General features: G+C 38.8%; 1 protein-coding gene and 1 non-coding gene across 2 annotated transcripts in view; one reads left to right on the forward strand and one right to left on the reverse strand.

The window, feature by feature from the left end:
• The window catches only part of LOC131961059 (ankyrin repeat and BTB/POZ domain-containing protein 3-A), a 225,056-nt gene that overhangs the window by 145,107 nt on the left and 58,440 nt on the right, over window positions 1-21,509 (reverse strand). The window lies entirely within an intron of this gene.
• trnae-cuc (transfer RNA glutamic acid (anticodon CUC)) lies at window positions 17,911-17,982 on the forward strand. The gene has a single exon. It is a non-coding gene; the product is annotated as a tRNA-Glu (tRNA).

Here is a 21,509-nt window from a genome sequence, read left to right on the forward strand (position 1 = left end):
TAGACACATTTGGCTGCTGTGAGACTTGACTTACAGTACTTTAGCCTTTTCCTCCCTGAAGACTCGCTTGACCCAAAACTAGAGCAACTAGAATCACCATCTCGAGGCTGTGTGCCTCCGCAAGCCAGTCAAGTTGCAGTTTACATCAATTTCTATCCAGACTCAAAAGTAGCCATGACAGCAGACAATGCTTCAAATAAGTATGTTGCTGAGAAGAAGCTACAAATTCTAAAGCGAGGATGCTTCACACACGTCCTCAAGCCGGCAGCTCAGAAGATCTATACACTGTCTACTCTTCTGTTCCTGAGTTATGGCATTGAATAAGGGCAGGAGAAGAGTTTTTGCAGAACATTATGCTGACATTTGGCCCTAACAAATGAAATCACTATCCTGTTAGACATTTGTGTAAAGTTTTGTGATAATTAGTGCTTGCATTCTTTAGTTATAGGCAAAAATGTGAGGTCACAGTCATCTTTGACTTTCAAAATTGGATCAGTTCATCCTTGAGTCCAAGTGGACGCTTGTGCCAAATTCAGAGAAATTCCCTAAAGTTGTTCCTGAGTTGTACCATTCATGGGGTCACGCATACTTTGACCTTTGACCTTCAAAATCAAAATCAATTCATCATTGAGTCCAAGTGGAAGTTTGTTCTAACTTTGAAGAAATTCCCTAAATTTGTCCCTAAGGTATCCCATTTATGATGTCACACATATTTTAACCTTTGACATCCAAAATCAAAATCAGTTCATCCTTGAGTCCATGTGGAAGTTTGAGCCGAATCTGAAAGGAATCCTTAAAGTTGTACCTAAAATATCACATACATGTGGTCAAAGTGACCTTGACTTTTGACATCTAAAATCAAAATCAGTCCATCCTTGAGTCCAAGTGAACGATGGTGCCAAATTAGAAGAAATTCCCTCCAGGCGTTCCCGAGATCACATTCACAAGAATGTAACAGACGAAAAGACGGACGACCCTACAACATAACACCTTGGAGCATAAAAACATAAACATTTGTGGTCAAGTTTTGACCTGATAAAATACCAGAAAAAAATAAGCAAAAGGCAGATCTTGCAGAGCCACTTGACACCATTAACACAAATTTGAAAGCGATATATTCATACACCGACGTTATATTCGCCTGAGACCAATTTGTTATCCAGTTTGAACGAAGACTTGAACCTTGACCCATAATACTTAACTTCACGCCAGGCTGAGCAGCAGTGTCTCTGCAGACCACTGGTCCCTGGACTACACATGCATATCTGCAAAACAAGATTGCCACGCAGTGTAAAATCAAATCTGGTAACCAGGATTCTGGCCCTGAGGCTCATTGGCAATATGGGAGTATGTGGGAGTAATAAATCGAATGTAAAATTCATTTTTGAACTCTATAGTTGGAGGTCACGGTTCTGTATGTACAGCGAGGGAACACAAATTTTGCCTCCCATATAGACTTTGAAAAAATCTCATTAACTCATGGTACAAAAATCATTCACATTGTGGGTAAATTATGTATGTTTTAGCATCAAAGTGCTACTTTCTCAAGCCCTTCTAAAATATGTTTCCCCATGTGATCTGATGTAGGTTTCTGTATAAAAAAACAAAATAGATGCAATATCATTTCAGATTTGGTTAGAGGCTCAATCACACTGACAATAACTGCATAACAACGGTGGTTTTTTCGAACAAAATCAATTAATTTCAGTGAAATTATGCAGTCAATTTGCCTAGTCCTGAAATTTGACACATGGATTACTTATTGACTTCTTGCAAATCTTCCTGACAGTGCTGACCTTTGAGGGAATGAAGACAGCCAGAACAAAATAGAGAAACTAATATACATCACCAAGTCTCCAGCACTACCTGTTTTTTTGACTGGCTGCTAATAGAGACGCATTTATGCAGCTTAGTGTAAATAAAATGCCCAAATCATATTTAGGCTGCATCCTGATAGGAGAAGTGGCAATTACAAATGGGGACTTACACTAATAAGACTATTTGGATCATGCAGAAAACCAAACTGAGAAAGGTCACAAGCCAGACTGGATGTCCTGCACTGAAAAGTTCCTGATGTGCTGTTAAACTCAGACTGCTAAAATCGAGCTAAATCTCAGCTATGTGTGAAAAATAGAAGTGGACGTGACATAAAAAAATTGCAGGGGACACGACCTCTGTGTCCTCACTGGTAGTTTTTGGCCAAGAGACACATCACAGCACTACTATTGAGAAAATGACACTTCTTTGAGGAAAACTCTAGAGACATGTCAGGAAGCTTTACATCTTAAAAGAGGAGAGAGGCTTCACGCCAGTTGACACGATACAATTTGAAGTCAAAATCCCAGGTTAAAGTGGAGATATTTAAGGTAGGAACTGGTTTAAATATCAGCGTGTTTCCCCAACACGTGCTCTTATGCAATACCACACACACACACAAACACACACACCTCTTTATCTATTTCCCTGACAGTTATGAGCGCGAGGCACAGTCCCGGCGAGACATGCAGACAGTAGATTGTCCAGCCGTGACCTCTCAGCTCGGCCCGCCTCACCCTGCTGATGTGAGGAAGGCTGACAGCCCGGCCCAGAGCAGGGAGACAGCCAGGCCACAGGGGCATTCTGGGAAGAGAACGGCTTCTTCCTGAGCACTTTAAGTCAACCAGCATGCCGTGAATACGAGGAGAACAGATTTATATTGCAATGCCTAAGATTTTCATGAAATCAAACCATGTTTTTAACACCAATTATTTCAATGTATTTACTATATGTATATGGTAGCTCTCATTGTTTGAGGCTGCCTGAAATGTTTTGGGGTTTTTTTTGTATTACTTTAAACCATAGACTGCATAAAAGAAGAGGATGTAGTCATTAGTGGTGGTAGGGGTTGTCAATGACTTAAGTGTCTGGATTTTTTTCTTTTATGATTTTGAAATGGATTTTTTAATGCTTTGCTTTTGGTCTTTGCATGATGATGATATGATGTATTTTTGTAGGCCAACTCAGCAGTTAGCCTCCCCATGGGGTCTACTGAGAATTCGCCTATGGGATTTTTGCATTGGATTTTGGATCATTGTAGAAAATAAGCTCTGTGGCAAACAGACGTTCCGGACACTGATGTGTTTCGTTCAGCAGGATATTCTTCACAAATGAAAACCACTTTTATGACATTTCAAGCATTAATGCAGCTGATAGAAGAAAAAAGCTAACATCATTCTATAGCAAACTACTCCACAGTCGCATGACTTCAACACCACTACCGCTAGCTTCAGATGCTCTCCGACAAGCTAACCAGCTGTTTTAACAAGCTAGTGACACCGTAGCCTAAAAATCTGTAAGGTGGACTAGAAGAAAGTACGCCTATTTTAGCATATATTTTACTCTTACTGAGAACATCATTTATGATATGATCATCTTGCTGTATTTAAAGAAGACTTGAAACTACAGATTAAAGACAAAAACTTGAAAATGTTTACAGAAGTAATAAATCAAGTCAATCAATCCTTCTCTAATTGACTTCTGTACAGTTTGACAACCAGTGGAGTCGCCCCCTGCTGGTCATTAGAAAGAATGCAGGTTTAAGGCAATTCAGAATTGGCTTCACTTTTCAGATCCAAAAGATAGATCCTCTTCTTTTACACAATTTAATGTTTAATCTATTTAATAAAGTCACTTAAATTTGTACCTGATTCCCTCACAGTCGCCACCTGAATACATAAAACATCAAACAAGGATTGAAAACCTTAAAGAATAAATGCATCCATACAATACCACTAGAAAGATTAGGATTAAATGATGCATGTATGAATAAATATATTACAAGTTAAGTGTGACCTACCCCAAATACACTCTAGATACCATTTTATAAAAACATTTTATAAACTTTTTATCCATTTCTTGCATCTTTTATAAGAAGCTGGCTTTTCTGACTTTGACCACTGACCCTCAAAAGGCAGCCGTCCAACAATATGATTAAGTCTGCTTGCTTTACAGCCAAAAAGCCTGTGTAACCCTGGCATGGGAGAGCTCCCTGAACCCCGGGTGGCCGACGTACCCTTGTCCTTCACGGAGAAACATGACAGCAAACACGTAAGACGAGGGCAGCGGCTTATGCATCTTCATGGTAGCAGCTCTGAATAATTCACCGAGCAAGCTTTAGAGATGCTTCTTAAAATGCTCTGCAGAATTTTGGCTCCCTCTGTTGCGCCCTGACACGTTATATAACTTTGTTTATAAGTGCAAAGCATTGTGGTCTGCGGAGCTGCACAGTGAGGAAACACAGGTAACTCTTGAGATGAAATTTAGGTCAACAGGTGTGGGGATAACAAAACAATCAACCCAGCTCCGAAGCAATTAAAACAGGAGCGTCCGGGAGGATTTATTTGCCATTTTCTGTGCATAAATATTCGATAAAGAGCACAGAAGATTCAGCCGAATAAAGTGTATTTCGTCCTGACATGAATTACATTTTCATTGTATCATTTATAGCAGTTGTTCCACTGTGTGCTTTGGCATTCATTTATTCAAGGGGCTTTTTAAAAGCAAAAGCAACAGCAGCCAACATCTATCGAGTTAAATCATATTCGGGGCTAAATGGAATTGAGGGGCTGGTTGAATCTTTTGACTAGAACTCTGCCTCAGACTAACTGACCTGAGTCAGACACACTCCATTAGCTAATTATATCCCTTTAAATGACAAATGCAGAAGTCAGAGGGCAGCCGCAACATGAATACTAACAAGATTTTACCACTGTTATAAGCAGTGACTTTACCATATAGCCAGAAGAGAGGAAGTAAGAAATAAAAAGAAGGGGGAAGAAAGAGAAAAGGCTCCCTGCTGCTCCACCGATGGAATCAAGCTGTAGCTGTGTGATTTGAATGTGATTAGGTTGGGAGAAAATAACAAGTGGTGGAAAGTGGGAGTGAGCTGAACAAAAAGTCAATCCTCTAATGTCGCTTCACATCAGGGGTAACGTAACCCTTTTTATATTCCCCCGGGGCTGAATAATAAATCACTTGTAGTGTAATATACTGTACAGGAGCTGCAGCATTTCAGCCATTTCTCTCAAGCTGGCTGAGGTCACTGGTGGAAATGCCATCACACCTGGGATACAGGTGTTACAAGCGACACCTTATGCACTATGCAAGAACAAGTCAAAGCCATTCATCATTGTTACCGGAGCTTCTCTTTTTATCTCACAAATGCCAGAATGTATTAATTCTGAAAGAGAAATGTCCTCAATGTCTAGACGAGTCTTTCACAAAAGCAATTATTTCTTTAGCTTTCATCAGGCATCAATAAAACAAAGGAAAAAAATGAATCCTTTAGGTGTCGTCGGTCCATCGCACTGAAAACTGAGGTTGTGGGTGGAGGCGTACAGTGTGCGATTGTTGGTTTATTTATGGTGGCAGAAGCTATAGTGTCGCTACAGGAAATAGAAGTATGATTTATCACCTCCTACAGCTGCTGTATACGTCAATGTATAGAGAACAGACTTTTTCTGCTTCTCCTTATATATTTCCAAGTGTTCGAACAGTACCTAAGAGAACTTGATTAAATATACTGGATATGATAGTAAAAATAGTGTATGCTATTCGGAGTTTGCATGGAAACTGAACTAATCTTTATTGGTAAGTGTAATATAATATTTCCACACAAAATATTGCGATACTATGTTGTATCGATTTTTCCCCACCTTGAGCTGTGCGGTGGTCATTTTGATGACAGAGCCCAAATGGTTGAGCACAACAGATTGCTCGTCACAAATTATTTTTTCCTGCTAATGTAATTAATTGCAAAAGGGCCATACATGTCGATAGGTTCATCCAATATCTTTTTAAATAGCCAGAGAAATACATTTAAAGTTGTTGTTATCCGACGTGATAAATGTTCGTAGGGCTATTTGAGCTAGCTGAAGTGGTGAAGTTAATAATGAAATGTTAACACAAGTGGTCAGCTGGACACCCTTGGAGACGCTTGATACACACAGGTTTTAATGGCAATGTGTAATATGTCCACTTGACATCTGATCGCACAAGACGCATTAAAACCAAGTCCAAACAGGATGTATAAGTTCTACCAAGAATCTTTAACCTGTCCGCCATTAACAACAATTGCAGAGTCTAGCACAGAAGGTGAATTACCTGACTGTGGTGTGCGAAAATGAAATGGCAGAGCTGGAATATGTGCCTGCAGGTGAACATTCAACTTGACGAGCTGATCACCTGGAAAGGGGCAAAAAAATTATCTGAGCCCAATTCCTTATTTAAAGCAGTCTCAAGATGGCACAATTCAGTGAGAGAGAGTTCTGCTGTCTTTAAATTAAATTTAACGCTATATAACAGGATGTAGATATTAAAAAAGTATGTTGAAATAAATATACTGATATGAGTAGTTCTGTCTTTTGGTGTATTGGTTGGTTTGCTATCTTGATGCATAAAATAAACATTGAAATAGTTCACAGAGGGAATAATCAAACATAATTTTGACATTCCTAACCCAGTCCTGCACACATTACCTCTTAGCATTTGACTGACCATCTCAACAGCTCAGCACTTTGCATAATGCAAAAGTTTCTTCAACCTCTACCAAGCCAAACAACACGGGCAAGACTGAAATACTAAAGTTAGAGAAAGAAGAAGACCACGACAACAAACAGGGCACATTCAAGGTTGAGAATCTGCTCCTTTCCCCCCTTTCATCTGTGAGAAGAGCAAACAGTGGCAGAGTGGTAATTACACTGTGATAGAGAGCCTCTTGCTATGATGAATAGCACTGCTGCATTCATCATGCTAATTTCAGCCATCTAATTCTCAGACGCCTGTTGCAGAGCCCGACAGCCGGAGCCAGGAACCCAAATTTACTTTCTGGCCCATCTGCCAGTGACAGGTAAACTGAGAAATTTACCATCCAAACCTATTTTTTACTGACCATTAAACCACGTCATTCCACCTCTCACAGAGACAGAAAAATCCTAAGAATGTTTTTTCTGCTGAAAGTATTTGTGTTGTGCAGTAAAATGCAGCTATTACTGGCTTCAGACTTCGGGATGTGATACAGTTTTTTATGATTTGGGTTTTATTTCCTTACATCTTCACATCACATTCTTTTAGTGGGTCATACAGGGGTCATATTATTGTTCCAACATCATCTCAGCTGGTCAGACCACATAAAAAGCAGTCATTTCAGCCTGGCAGTAATTTCCAAATAAATTACCACCCAACCAGCCGGTGACCCCATTTTATTTCCGCGCCAAAGCCAATTTTTGCCTGCATTTGGCACTCAGTGGGCAATAATTTCGAATGGTGGCCAGAGTATAGTGTTGCTACAGGATCAAAGCTTCAAATCCGTCCTGGAAGAAACATTAAAGCGAAATACATGAAACACTCTGTAACAGCAGCATCCAAAACAGCTAAAGGGAATCCTGACAGAAACAGTAAAACTGACAGTGGAGAAACAGATACTACAACATCATAATAATCAACACACAGCACTGTAACTGCTCCATTTAACTGTAACTCACACCTCATTTGCTACTAATTACAAAGAAGAAAGATACTAAGTTTACAAACAGTTTTAAGAATTTAGTTGCATTGAGTTTATGAGCTGTTTCCAGAAGAATTCTCTTTAAAGAAATGCTCAATTTACACCCAGAGTTGGTATTCATTTATTATTACCACTAATTGGAAAAACACATGTCGGATTGTATCCTTGCCGCTGGGCAAATTTCACATTTTTGCATTTGAGCTGACCTGCTGGCAAGATTAACTAGGCATAAAATATTCCCATTATGGCTATATACATGATATTAAAGGCTGAGGCTAAAGCATAGACTGTGTATGATGTCATCTATTAGTTTGTGAACTACTATTTTGAAGCCTTTTGTCACCATCTTGGTTTTTGGGTGCCATGTTGGGGGGTTTTCAGAGACCAAAATGAACAGCCAACTCTTGAGAGTGTCTTTTAGTACAACTGAACGAAGAACAAAACATTTTTTAGTAGACCAAAATGTTACAATTTCCTTTCATGAACTGAAAACACACTGTGAAAGACAAAAAAAAATGGACAACACCAAGACTGGACAACCCCCTGGTAGCAACTTGTCAATCAAAAGGTAGCCCATAAGCATGCATTTTCATCTATTTTACTCTAGGTGGGACCATAATTTACAAAATGAACATCATGCTGTGTTGAAGAAGACTTGAAATTAGCGATTGAGACCATAAACTCATAAAGGAAATGTTAAGTATGGTCATTTTCTTATAGACTGCAATGCAATCAAACTTCAGGCTGCAGAGTCGCTCCCTGCTGGCCATAACAAAGAATGTAGGGATTGTTCTTTTATTAGTTTAGCTTACATACTTTTTAAAACAAGAAAAATATGTATTTTCACTGTAATTTTGACGAGGGAAAAGGCTTTTAAGATAAGGTCTAAGTAATGCTGTGGCTAATCTTGTATAATGAATTTGGCTGGGGTATAAACTTCCCCAAATCCAATGGAAAGCAGGACAGCATTAGCTTACACTCTGATAGAGAAGCATCCAGGATCCTCTTCTACATAAAAGGGAATACTACACAGTTGATATACTATTATGAACAGTGCAACCTGCAAGTATAAAATGCTTAGTCTTGGAGGTGATGCTTGGCTGGATTACTGCAACAGTAAATGCATTAACATGCTAGCCGGACATGCTGCAGCTTACAACATGCAACATTTGCATTTTATGTGCAGCTTAGAGTGCACAAACACATTGTGTACTCCATTCCTTACATTCTTTCTTTCAAAGCAACAATGGGAAAATATATATGAAGTGCAAAAAAAAGTTTAGAACACACATCCAGACAATAAAGAGTATAAAGAGAATAAAGAGTCCAATGAACACCTATTTAAGTCACTAAGTGATGTTTCAAGTGTCCAGCTCTTCTTCTGTCTGAAGAATGAAATATGTTCATGGCGGCGTTATCGAGTTGGCAGGCTCTATTTGTTACGTCCTACAACATAAAGTGTCATCAAACAAAGTTTGCAAAAGCAATATGTACTGCTGTGGTGCTGGAGTCTATTTGGTGAAGAAGTTTCTCCAAAAACACCAAAGAGCATCAGCAGCTGGACAGCCCACACAGAAATATTATTGATGAAACAGAAAGTTTTGCATCAAAGCTGACCTGCACAGCACCCCGAGTACTTAATGGTTTGATAATTCTGAACCAAAATGCACAGCCAGCTGTTTCTAACCAACTACAATCTCCATCATTTTCTGGAAACGTGCTCTCCTGATTGCAGTTTAAAGTCTTTGTTTAGTTTATTAGCACAGGTGGTCAAAGTTTCTGATAAGAGCAGGTCATGTACAGGCAGCTGCTGAAAGTTCTGGTGCACTGGATATATTCAGCATTTTATATGTTCAGTTATTCATCAGATGCAGATAACACCTGTTTAAATATTGTACAAGAGCTAGACAAGCAAGGTTACACAAGATATAAGATAATAGTGAAGTGTGCATATCAAGAATATGGTTTAAAAGCACCGCAGCTGCTTTTTTAAAACAATTTACAGCAGGATCTAAGTGTGCAGTGCTTCACTGAAGCATGGATTTGAGATAACAAACCTCCTGAGATTAAAATACAGCCAACCAGCAGCAAAGAAGTGGCCTGGTAATGAGATATCACACTTTCTAAACTGTTAAAAGAACAAAACATAATAAAAGGAATAATCAGCTGCAGCCCAGTAAAGAGATGTCACACACACTGAATTGTTGAGACGGGAAGACAAGAGAGGAGGATTTTCTCTCTGCTTCCTCTAATCAGTTACACAACATACCAACAAAATAACATTTGCTTTCCGTGCTGCCAACTTCAGAGCAATGAAAGAAAGCCAGCACATCCACTGGCTGTAATACAGTTGGAAAATGTACAGATTCCAATTTCACAACTTGTTAGGCTGCAGTAAATTGTTTTCATGCTTGGCAAACGGCCTGAACCATTACGCTGCAAGTACTGTGAGAGAATACACTGAGCCCGATGTTAGTGCAACACAAAGAGGCTTACCTGTAGTGGACGGAGCCGAGATGAAGTCCAGTAGCATGGAAAGAAAGAGAGAGATAATTATGTTAGAAAGGATTACACTCTTAAATCCAGCCAAGAATACACATTTACATGGTGGAGTCATTACAATCCACATCACGGCTGAAATTCTGGATTTTCTTGACAATGTAGATCAGGTGTTATTAACTTACACTTTAAGGATGTATTTAATTAATGCATTCAGCTACATTTGCTCAGTTGTTCCGACTGGATGGCGCATAAATGGCTTGGAGGTAATTAACTATTCAATGATATCATAAGCATTAGGGCTTGATGGATGCCTCGGTTTTCTATTTAAGGCCCCCTGAGGAAGCCATTACTGTTCATAATCGGAACAAAGAAATGCCCCAACCATATCAGTGAATTATTCCACTTTTTCTAATTTCACTGCTAATGATTTTTAAAGACTGGCACACATGGAGGAAAATTCCCAGAGTTTCCAATGACACTCTTTCTTTCTTTTTTTAGTACTGTACACAGTGGGTTTTCTCTTGTTGCTACAGCAACATAGTGAATGGATGCAGGGCAGTAATAGTGATGTTAGAAATACTGAGACCATGTTTACAGATCTGCCATCTCCACCCAGGCAATTCTGACCACACTGCAGAAATAAAAACAGTTATTTGGATTTTCTTTATTCCAATAACTGTTCAATCTGTTATCTACAAACACACACGGCTCCATTAGCAGCTTGGCAGAGTGATTTCCTGCCTCTGGGTCCCAGACTCTCAGGGGTCTCATTAGTCCCAATTAATTGGTGGTAATTTGATTAAATAATTAATAGCAACTGAAAAGAAAAGAGCCTTAAAGTGGGACCATGACATTTTCTTGCTGTACAGCGGCCACTTTGGTGACAAGTGGTAATTGCAGCATATGGAGGTAATTACATTAAACCAGTACATTTACCAAGATTATCTGGAGTCATTTGGTTTAATGACACAGCCCAATTACAAGTTAGAAATGTTGGGATTTTACAGACCTGCAAACCACAGATATGTTGGATTCAACCGTATTTTTTGTCCGTTAACGAAGCAATGTGATTTTAAAAACGGCGTAGGTTCAACATTGTGAGAGGAGGAGGGGAGATGGATGGATCCAACCAACCAACCAACCAACCAGGACTCCATGTCCCATTGTTTAAAGTAAGAATTGTGTCCAAAACAGTGTTTTTTCAGCCTAACCCCTTTTTTCATGCCAAGTGGTATTGGTGCCAAACCTTAACCAAAGTATTTTTAAAGTGTTTAAAAGAGCAATTGTCATCTCTTTACAATGGTTTGCGGTTGTTATAATGCAGCTGTTTGGAAACGTTTATATTCAACATACCTTTGATTTAAAAATGTCAACTTATCTGTGGTCTTAAAATAAAAGTATTTAAATGAAAATCTTAGAGAAAATGTTATTTTTTTAATGTGCATTTCTGAACTTGGAACCTGTATTTCCAATTTCAATCAAAGTCTTCTTTTTAACATTGTTCTTGAGCTTTCACCCACAGTGGAGTGGATGGAGCTTATTCATCTCTTGCTTGTTTTTTTCTGTCAAAACATACTTTTTGTTTCAAATTTGCATTCAAAATTAAACTATTGTTTATCTGGCTGCGTGTTACGTTTGAAAAAAGAAAAGATTCACTCTTGCTTTTAAGATGCACTTAAAAGCAAAATAAAGCAATATCTTTTCTAAATCTAAAATAGCTTAATTATCTAAATTAGCCATTAAAAGCTACTGGTCATACCAGACTGGGCACCTGCAAATTCAGCGTTTACTTTAAGGTTTTATTGTTAACAGATTTAGCTTTTCATTCTAAGATTGTTTTTCATAACTTGTGTCGGTCTCACATTAAAGCTACTGCTGTATCACACATCATAATCTAGTTAAAATACCTTTAATATTCCGGAGCTGACCAACACTATTACTACACTTAGAAAGGAGACATGGAGGTGCAGTTTTTGCTCCGGGGCTTGCTAGCAAATATATCCACACTGTCTCCACACTGCCAGTAGTAAAACTCTTGTGCAGAGATGAAACATTTATTTAACTGCAATTGTTGCTGACCTAAAACTAGTAAAACTTGAAGAATAGTACCTGAATCAGCCTATAAAATATCCACAAAGTGGTATTTTAAAGTTTTAGGATGTACTCAAGTCTTGTTTTAGTGAGACCTGCATGTTTATTCAGTGCATTTTTACTTGATTCAGGAAATCCCTTGAACCAAATATGACTACTTTAAATCTATAATGACTTTAAAAACCCTACGGCGTGTTTAACTATGCATTGTATTGGCCTGTGGCTAAAAGACATTACTTCCAGCCCTTAGATGTCCAAGATTACATGGAGTGCAGCAGCATAGAGGGCAATCATCCCTCCATCAACCATCCGCCTTATGTAACGCACCACCCACTGAAATAAAAGAAAGCCTGTCTGTCAATCACATGGTCGGACTATGAGGGGGAGTAGAGGAGAAACCTGCCACGGGGATGGGCGCACTATCAAGGTTCATTAACGCTCCTTGTGCTGACACCTTTGGAGTTAAATCATTATTCTCAAGGAATAAAAGGAGAGACTTAAATATCCCCACATGAAAAAGGACTTGAACTTTGAAGTAACTATATGCTAACGTGGCTGTCTACACAGGTGGTGTACCAATTAGCAGTATATGCTGGCTTTTAAATAGGTCTGTCAATCATCAGTGTAAGGACTTCAGAGAGACCGGAAGAAACTGAGTTTCAAAAGTGGAAACTAGTGACTAAATTATTACACATAGCTATGACACAAGACTTAAAAAACATCTTCCAACAGAACTTGCAGAGCAACATCTAAGTTTATCAACAGATAAAACAGATAAACAGATTACTTAACATCACAAAAATGTTAAAATACACAACCCAGTCTCAACCGCTGTGAGTATGATGAATAAGATGTTTATAAATTCAACTACTTTGCAAAATATTTTAAAATAGGGCTGGGCAGTATCTATCTATCTATCTATCTATCTATCTATCTATCTATCTATCCATCCATCCATCCATCCATCCATCCATCCACCCATCCATCCATCCATCCATCCATCCATTTTGGCCATATCACCCAGCCCTATGTTTATTTATATAATACAAATTTGCAGTGCCAAATATGTCTTGGAGAGGATGTGACTGTTTTGACTGCAAATAAGCTGGATATAAACTTCATATTCATAATTCACACTTATTCACTTGGGTACCAAATTAAATTTCTGGCACATTCAGATTGGGATCAGGTTGGGAATTAAAATCATTTTAGTTAATCTGTTGAATTTTTTTGCAGTGGCAGACTGACACCACACTTTCTCTACTGGAAATGCTCCCAAGAGGGCACTTTATGGTTTATCTACCATGGGGGCTTCCAAGAGGAAATTTTGGGGGATTAACGTTAATAAATCACAATATTGTCTTGTGGTCATGGACAGTATGTTTAAGATCCATTGATTTATCATGAAAACAGACAAAAAAAAACGTTTTTTGCATGATACGCTATGGTGTTATACAGTATTTAGGCAAGTTTTTGTTCTTAAAAAATGCGAACTATCATTTCTGAAGATTAAACTTGAGAACCAGATTTGGCTTCAATCTAGGCATAGACACACACACACACACACACACCAAGATCTTCTGAGCGGTGTTACAGCCTGGTTACACCACCATAAATGGCATAATCAATACATTTTAACGGAATTGCTGCAATCAGCGAAAATGCTCGCTGGAGTGAAGCAAATCCAAATTTATGACCACCTACAGGAGCACTGTGAGTAGTCTCTATATCATAAAGCTTTTAGAAGCACCTATTTGAGCAGTGGATGAACTTCGCTGGACCAGGCCTCAACAAGGTTGTGTGATTTACTGATCAGGTATGTTCCTCATCTAGTCAGACTTTGATGAAATACAACAGATGCCTCCAAAGAACGGCGTCTGCTGCCAATTGGTGGATCTGTACTGATAGAACGGGATCTACTAAGGGTCAAATAAAGTCAAAAGATTGGTCTAAAGAAGTTATGTATAAGGATGCAAACATTTTTCTTTACAGTTTCCAAAATTCCTTAAAGATTAAAGGGAGTTTTGGACAGGATATTGTGATAAAGAATGGACCTTCCTTCCACTGTGCAAAAGTGAAGCCAAAATATCCCAGATATGGCTGCTGCCATCTTGCACTGGTGACGTTCTTTGGAGCCAAAATTTGCCCGGTAGTGAGCCCCAGTATCGAGTTCCTGCCCAAAACACTCGCTTGACCCAAATATAGCACAGTATAGGCTGTGACACACCTACTTTATTGCATCATATAACTATTTAAACCAAAACCTATCAAACAAGTTAACACAAACATACATCAGGGTGATAATAACTAACTCAAATGGCAGATTTGGGAAAAATGTATTTGACATCTGCTTTTGAGTTTCTAGTTTGGCCCATGTCCCATCTGCTTACATGGAAGGGACAGGGTTTTTGAACTATACTGCAGCCAGCCACCAGGGGGCAATCGAGATGTTTTGGCTTCACTTTCGGGATCTGTCAGGCCATCTTTCTTTATATACATCTATGGGAATGAAGGACATTTCTGATAGTTCTAAGAATCCCCCTCTTTTTGTTGTGTTTGTGCCGAAAGAACTAGGAATGATCAAAGTTGTTAGAACCGCACTTTGAGGGATTTTTTAGCCCCTATTCCAGGTAGGTACTCTCCCAGCAGAAAAGGAACCATATGAGTCAACGATGATTGGTCCAGAGACGTAGGTGTAGATTGATTGTTCGAATGTGGCCAATGATGCATTGGCAAAAGTCATTTTTTAAAAATCATGTTAAACCTTGTAAGGATAAAAATGTCAGAAACAACGAACAATGGCTGACAGTTAAGTCCAGGCTTTACTGAGCATATATATATATATATTACATGTCATTTACATGTCATTTAGCAGACGCTTTTTTTATCCAAATATACATATATATATATATATATATATATATATATATATATATATATATAACAAGGAAAATACAACGTAAGAGTCCCTGATGGGAAGTAGTTCTCAGGGGAACTCCCAAGTGGGTAGTTCCTCTCAGGGGGTCCCCAAGACTGTTTGGTCATAAACAATTACAAATATGTTCAAGAGATATTCCCTGAAAATGTAACATTTGCATATAAACCCAGTTCAAGACTTACTTTAACTGCCATTAGAAATGGAGATTCTAGAGTAAAATCCAACCTGTTCACCTCAACACATTTTAAGAGCTGCAGCATTGTCAAGTGTTTGACCGCCAGAAGAACTTTTACCTCAGACGAGAGTCCCAGAGAGATGTTTATCCGTTCACCTCTGTAATATTCATCAGCCCTGAATTTTAATGAGTAATTTGACTGAAAAGGGTAAGGGGAGCACATTGCATAGGCATGGGGATAAAAAAAAAGCTGCACAGATGTGTCAGATCGTCCATGTCAGGCCAAGAATTTCCTGGTGCAGCAGTGTCAACGTGAACAGACGTTAACCTGGATGTCAGACTGTCAGAGTGAAGCGCGTAGAAAATCCCTCCTGCAATGTTCCCATGTCCAATTATCTCCCAGAAAAAATGACATTTACTTGACTCCCCGCGGATGCTGAAAGTACCAAAGGAGACAGGCCTGAGAGGAGACTAGAATACTAAGTACAAATGGAAACAGAGGAGGAGGAAGCACCCTAATAAATCAGTTGGAGGTAAAAGATTTGCTTGTAGAAAGTGTGGTTTAGGAGGTCAGCTGAACCAAGACATGGTCAGGGATTGAGTTGAGCTTGTAAAAAAGCAAGTAGAAGGTTACGTCTGTCCGAAGAACCCTTCCCATCTCAATTGAGTCAATGAGCTATAAAATATTCTGCTCCTTCTGCCGTGTAATAGAAACTGAACCAAAGAGAACGAGGAAGGACAAAATGATAGATATATTTGAGCTGCTTTAATATTTTCAGAGCATTTGCAGGAGAGGATAACTTTAAATATCCAGGACAGAACGTTCCTGCACAGGTCCAGGACCAGACATGCCTCAATAATCCAAAAGTAAGATATGAGTGAGCGAGGAAAGTTTGCAGAATGAAGTCAGACTTTAACATCGTGGTATTCAGTGCTGAGTCGGTGAAACTGGAGTGACATTTTAAAACTTAAACAAGATATAATAAAATGATTAGAACCAGGAAATATAATTGAATTATATAATGAAATTTTGGCCTTTACCATTTTATTTAGTTCCTAGTGAACAAAAGCAATAATCAGAGGCTAAATATTCCTTTCACAAGGTTTGAAACTCTGCTTCTCATTTTTTGCTACAAAACTAATTAAATTGATGAAAACACGTTTGTTGTCTACAATTAGAGTCAGCTGGTGAAAACAGTAATTGTATAGCAAATTTAATGTGAGTCTCAAATATGGAAATTACTCATTCCATCCCATCACAAACCAATAGGTGACGTCACGGTGACTACATCCATTATCTATACAGTCTATGGTTTGCAATAACATCCAGGTAGGAAATTCCTGTATGACAACAGAGATATACATATACAGCCTAAGTCTTGTTGTGTATAATATCACTTTCAGTAATGCTGTGTTGGAGAAGAGAATTTACCTGTTGGGCCACAAACTAAAAAAGATCACAGTTCCGGTTTACCCAAAACTTGTGAAATGTCACTGTGGGGTAGATTTGGCTTATCAAAGAAACTAGAGAAACACAGTCCATAAAATAAGCACAGCACAAACATCTGATAGGTCTAACTATACATGTAAAAATGACAACAATAAAAAATAAGTTTAGTGATTCCACATGCATCAGTTGTCTATAAAAACACTTTTTTTTACCACTTGAAAACTGTTTGAGAGAGATAGAGCAGATCAATAAATACTAAAACGAAACAATCTCACCCTTGATCTCGGAAACAGCAGTTAAAACATTTTCACCCCAAAGTTCATGTAGAAGCTATTCTGGAGCTTTCATTCACATTAGTACACCCACCACATTGACCTCGAGGTAAGTGTGTTTTGCCAAAATAGGGATTCATATTTTTTGTGGTTATTTCTGATATACCATGCTGGGTAAGACAGCTCCTGATGTCACATTCACGCACCACTTGTTTCTCGCTTTTGGATGCTTATCATGTAACTGCAACGTCCGGAGCCAGGGAGCTTTATCTGTCTCCAAAATATTCTCCAGACTCTCTCTGCTGTGCCTATTTAATTAAAGGCAAATAAATGTAAAAAATAATCACAACATGACTGTAATTTGTGATAAACCACCGCTGCGAAACCAAATGAAAAGCTGAATTTGTCATCCTCTTGATTAAAGCTCGGGGCTCCTGTGAGTCTGCTGCCCTACTGAGTGAGATAAGCGCCAGCGTGGCTGCCAGAGAAACCTCCACTGTACATGTAGGTACTGTGTCTGTGCATCCCCCGTGGCTTCATGTGTGTCTTTTTCGAGACCAAACGAATGACAGCCTGACCTTACCAAACCCTACAAGCTGACAAAATGATTTGTACTAGCTGCTGATGAGTGAATTTGGCAGATTTCCCCCCAACTGTACAAATACCTTCAGACAACCTCCACTCTTCAGTCGAGCACTGTCTGGAGCGGTAACAAAGCCAACAGCTTTCTCTTTGAATCAGGGCATCGATATGACGATGGTGTATTCACAGAGAGGACAGAGATTTATGCTGATCAGCAGTGAAGACAGAGAAAGTGATGTTTACTCTGCATTTCTCTCTCTCTCTCTCTCTCTTTTGATGTATATTTCTTTATTCTCTCTGATATAAATGCCTTTAAAGGTCCAGTTCACACAAATTTCAATTACTTGCTTGGACCAGTCCCTGATGGTCTAGTGGTTAGGATTTGGCGCTCTCACCGCCACGGCCCGGGGTCGATTCCCGGTCAGGGAACTACTTACATCTGTACTACATAGGCTTTCATATACATTTATAATGCTGGATATATCCAGTGATGGAAGAAGTATTCAGATCCCTTACTTCAGTAAAAGTACTAAGACAACACTGAGATTCCTCAAGTTAAAGTATCAATATATTATTGGATTATTATCAATGATGGATTATTATCAATGATGCATTTATGTAAGCAGCATTTTACTGTCAAGAGGTAGGGTTCATTTTAACTGCTAAAATACTAATACAATGTTTAATCATTTTAAATGTATCATGTTTTTATGTTAAGTCTCGACCTGAAAAGTAACTAAAGCTGTCAGCTAAATGTAAATTAAAAAGTACAATATAGTAGAAAAAGTATAAAGTAATAACTATAGTATAAAATTACATAAATGGTAATAATCAAGTATGCCTTGCAACCTTAGAGTAGTAAATAATAAAATATTAATGAGAATAAAAAAAATCTTTAGTACTGTGCAAAAGTCTTTGACAGGTGTGAAAAATAAGAATGCTTTCAATATTAAAAATGTTAATAATTTATTTTTATCTAACAAAATGCAAAATGAGTGAACAAGAAATTCTAATCAAATCAATTTTTGGTGTGACCACCCTTTGACTTTAAACCAGCATCAATTCATCTTCTCATCAATCAATTCATTCATTTTTCCACACCTGCCTAAGACTGTTGCACATTACTGTATTTTATTATATTTTAACTAATAGCAACATATGTGCTTTGTAAGAATGGCTGATATTACTGTAAAATACCAACAGCTGAATCCCTACCTTTGCTGTCACCCTCACCCCACTAACTTGAACTGTGATAAGAAATAAAGCCCTGTAAGGTAAAACATTCTCACCACAGCTGACTACAGTGAGCGGCACAGGCACATCCAACCTGAGGCCACACTACTGTAGCTGTGGTCACTGTAATTGAGCTTGTTAGCTGGACTTCAGCAGAGATAAAGGGCTGCTGCCTCAGTATGAAGCCGGCTGTGACACCATGGATGCAGGATCCGGAGCAGCCCTGTCTTTTGAAGTGGCCTCGCGCTCCACTGAGCTCTGACCGAGAGCCAGCCGACCGACCGCCAAGTTGCACAACAGAGACTGCAGAGAACCCCAACAAGTGTGGAAAAGTTGACGTTTCAGAGGCAGAAACTCCAGACTTACAGTATTTTATGTTGTGACGCTTAGTAGTCTCACCTTACTTAAAGTAACTTTGCAAATTCTGCTGAGAAATCTGAAGGAACTATGAATTATTCACATTCACGTAGTGTTCTAAAGTCCTGAGTTTGGCATTTTGGTCATCACCAACTTGTTTTTTGGAGCCAGAAGTGACCATATGTGGAAGACAAGGTGGATCTGACTGAGAAGGTACCTAAAGGTAATAAATCAAGTGAGTAGTAAGCTCATTTTCTCATAGACTTCTATACAATCTGACTTATTTTTATAACCAGTGGAGTCTCCCCCTGCTGGACATTGAAAAGAATGCAGTTTTGTATACAGTTTATGATAATTATTTAGGAGTTCATTCCTGATTACTACCTCACTTACTGTATTTCTTTGTAACTTTTCCCTTCATTAGATATGTGAATTTATATGATTTTATTGATATATTTGGAGAGGCTGGATCTGACTGAGGTAATAAATCAAGTGAGAAGTAAGCTCATTTTCTCATAGACTTCTAAAGAATCTGACTTCTTTTTTTAAATTAACTTTAAATACTTTAATTATTTACTCACTTATTTCTTGGTAACATTTCATTCCATTAGATATGGGAATATATATGATTTTATTGATACAAAGTACATTATCGATTCTGCTAATCGGTCCGATTCTCTATCAGTTCCATTATGGATTGTTGATCAATTTTCTGTGTCTTTCTGTTGAACAGTTTATATAACTTTTATTTACCCTTGGTAATGGATGGGTTGTCAAATACATTATATTCCTTGAATTTATGCCCATTACATAGAAAGATGTTTCAGCATAGTGCTGGTGTTTCCACCCTTACTGTAATAAATCATTTTACAGACATTTAGCAGCACTGCTGTCATCTTTGTGAAATGAAGCCGTGCTTTGAATTGTATCTTCCTCTCCGTCACGATTGTCTTGTTGTTTCCAGCAGCGTAGATGCTTGAGTTTGATGTCATTGTTTTGCAATGCACAACTGTCAGAAAAACACGCCAACATCAATTAAAGAAATTGATCATCTCTGGGGGTAATTTAGAACAGGTTTTCAACTGAGACGTGTTCTCAATTCCTATCCCTATATTTCTTTTTCTTTCACGCTGAAACAAGGTCAGTCCTTCACCTGCACGTCATCTACATGAGTCACACTTCCTGCTCTTTCTCTTCACACCACCACCTCCAGGTTTACCTCCTACCTCAACATATATGGTCTAACACTGGTCATGATGTCTCTGCAGCAGAAGGCCTTCAGCTCTGTGTTGTTGCAGTGGACACGTGCAATCACTGCCAGTTGCCCAAAGGTAGTAATGTGCAACTCGCTCACATGAGACATTGATCACCGGCGCTTGCTGGGTCAATGATATAGTCCACACAAAGTCTGCGGGGAGGGCTTGATTACCAGCACTTCTGTCGTTATTTAACCCGGACATGCCATTATCTGCTTATCGACTCTGAGTTAGCCTCAGCGTTGCAGTGTTTACACCAAAATGTAACACTTGCAGCACTGCACTAATTTCCCTGCTTACAGGTTTTTATGTTAACCGACTTGTTAGCTGAATTTCTCACTAGATTCCCAGACTTATCCTGGCTTTTCATGCATTATAACCAATCCCATCTGCTCTGCACTGACTGGACTGATTCAAGCGAGCTTTGTGATTGCACCACCTTGTAAACATTGGCTGCCTTTACTTGAAACCAGATTGAGGGAAAAAAAGAGAAATTTACTTTCCTTAATTCAAAGTAAAGCACGGTTGATTTGCAGCTGGTAAAATTCAACAGGAGTGGAGAAAAAGGTTGAAACTAAGGGCATAAAAAGGCAAGAAACAATGTTGACGATATGAAACAGCTGCTCAGACACCTCTGTGACCTCCAACTTTGAAAAGCCCTTCTTAAAGATTAAAATAAATCTCTTCTATGGCACTGAAAGAAGCTCTTCAAATGATCATTTTTCACATCAAAAGTCAAGCCTATATCATAACCTGTTTTTTTCTCTTTTAACTTCTCCCAAAAAATAAAGGTCAGCTGCCAAGTGACCTCCAACAAAAGCCCAAAGCTGGAGTAAGGAAGTGCACACAATAAACCTCCCCTGACCCCCGTGTACAAACACAAAAACTATCCCGAGGAATACTGGAGTGGCTCGTTCTGCCCGGCACCACCCACCATCTCAACATCCTCTTCCCTCCGGGTGTCTACATGCTCAGCCAGCCATCCTAATAAGTGAGAACTGGCCAAGGAGCCGTCCCTGGTGGGCGTCTTGCACTGTCTACTGCTGCATTATATGGGGAGAATCTTTGTCCTTGTGCTGTTTGTGTCAGTAAGTGCTGTCTCACTTCATT

This window comes from Centropristis striata, chromosome 22 (assembly GCF_030273125.1).
Source record: "Centropristis striata isolate RG_2023a ecotype Rhode Island chromosome 22, C.striata_1.0, whole genome shotgun sequence".
NCBI lineage: Eukaryota > Metazoa > Chordata > Actinopteri > Perciformes > Serranidae > Centropristis > Centropristis striata.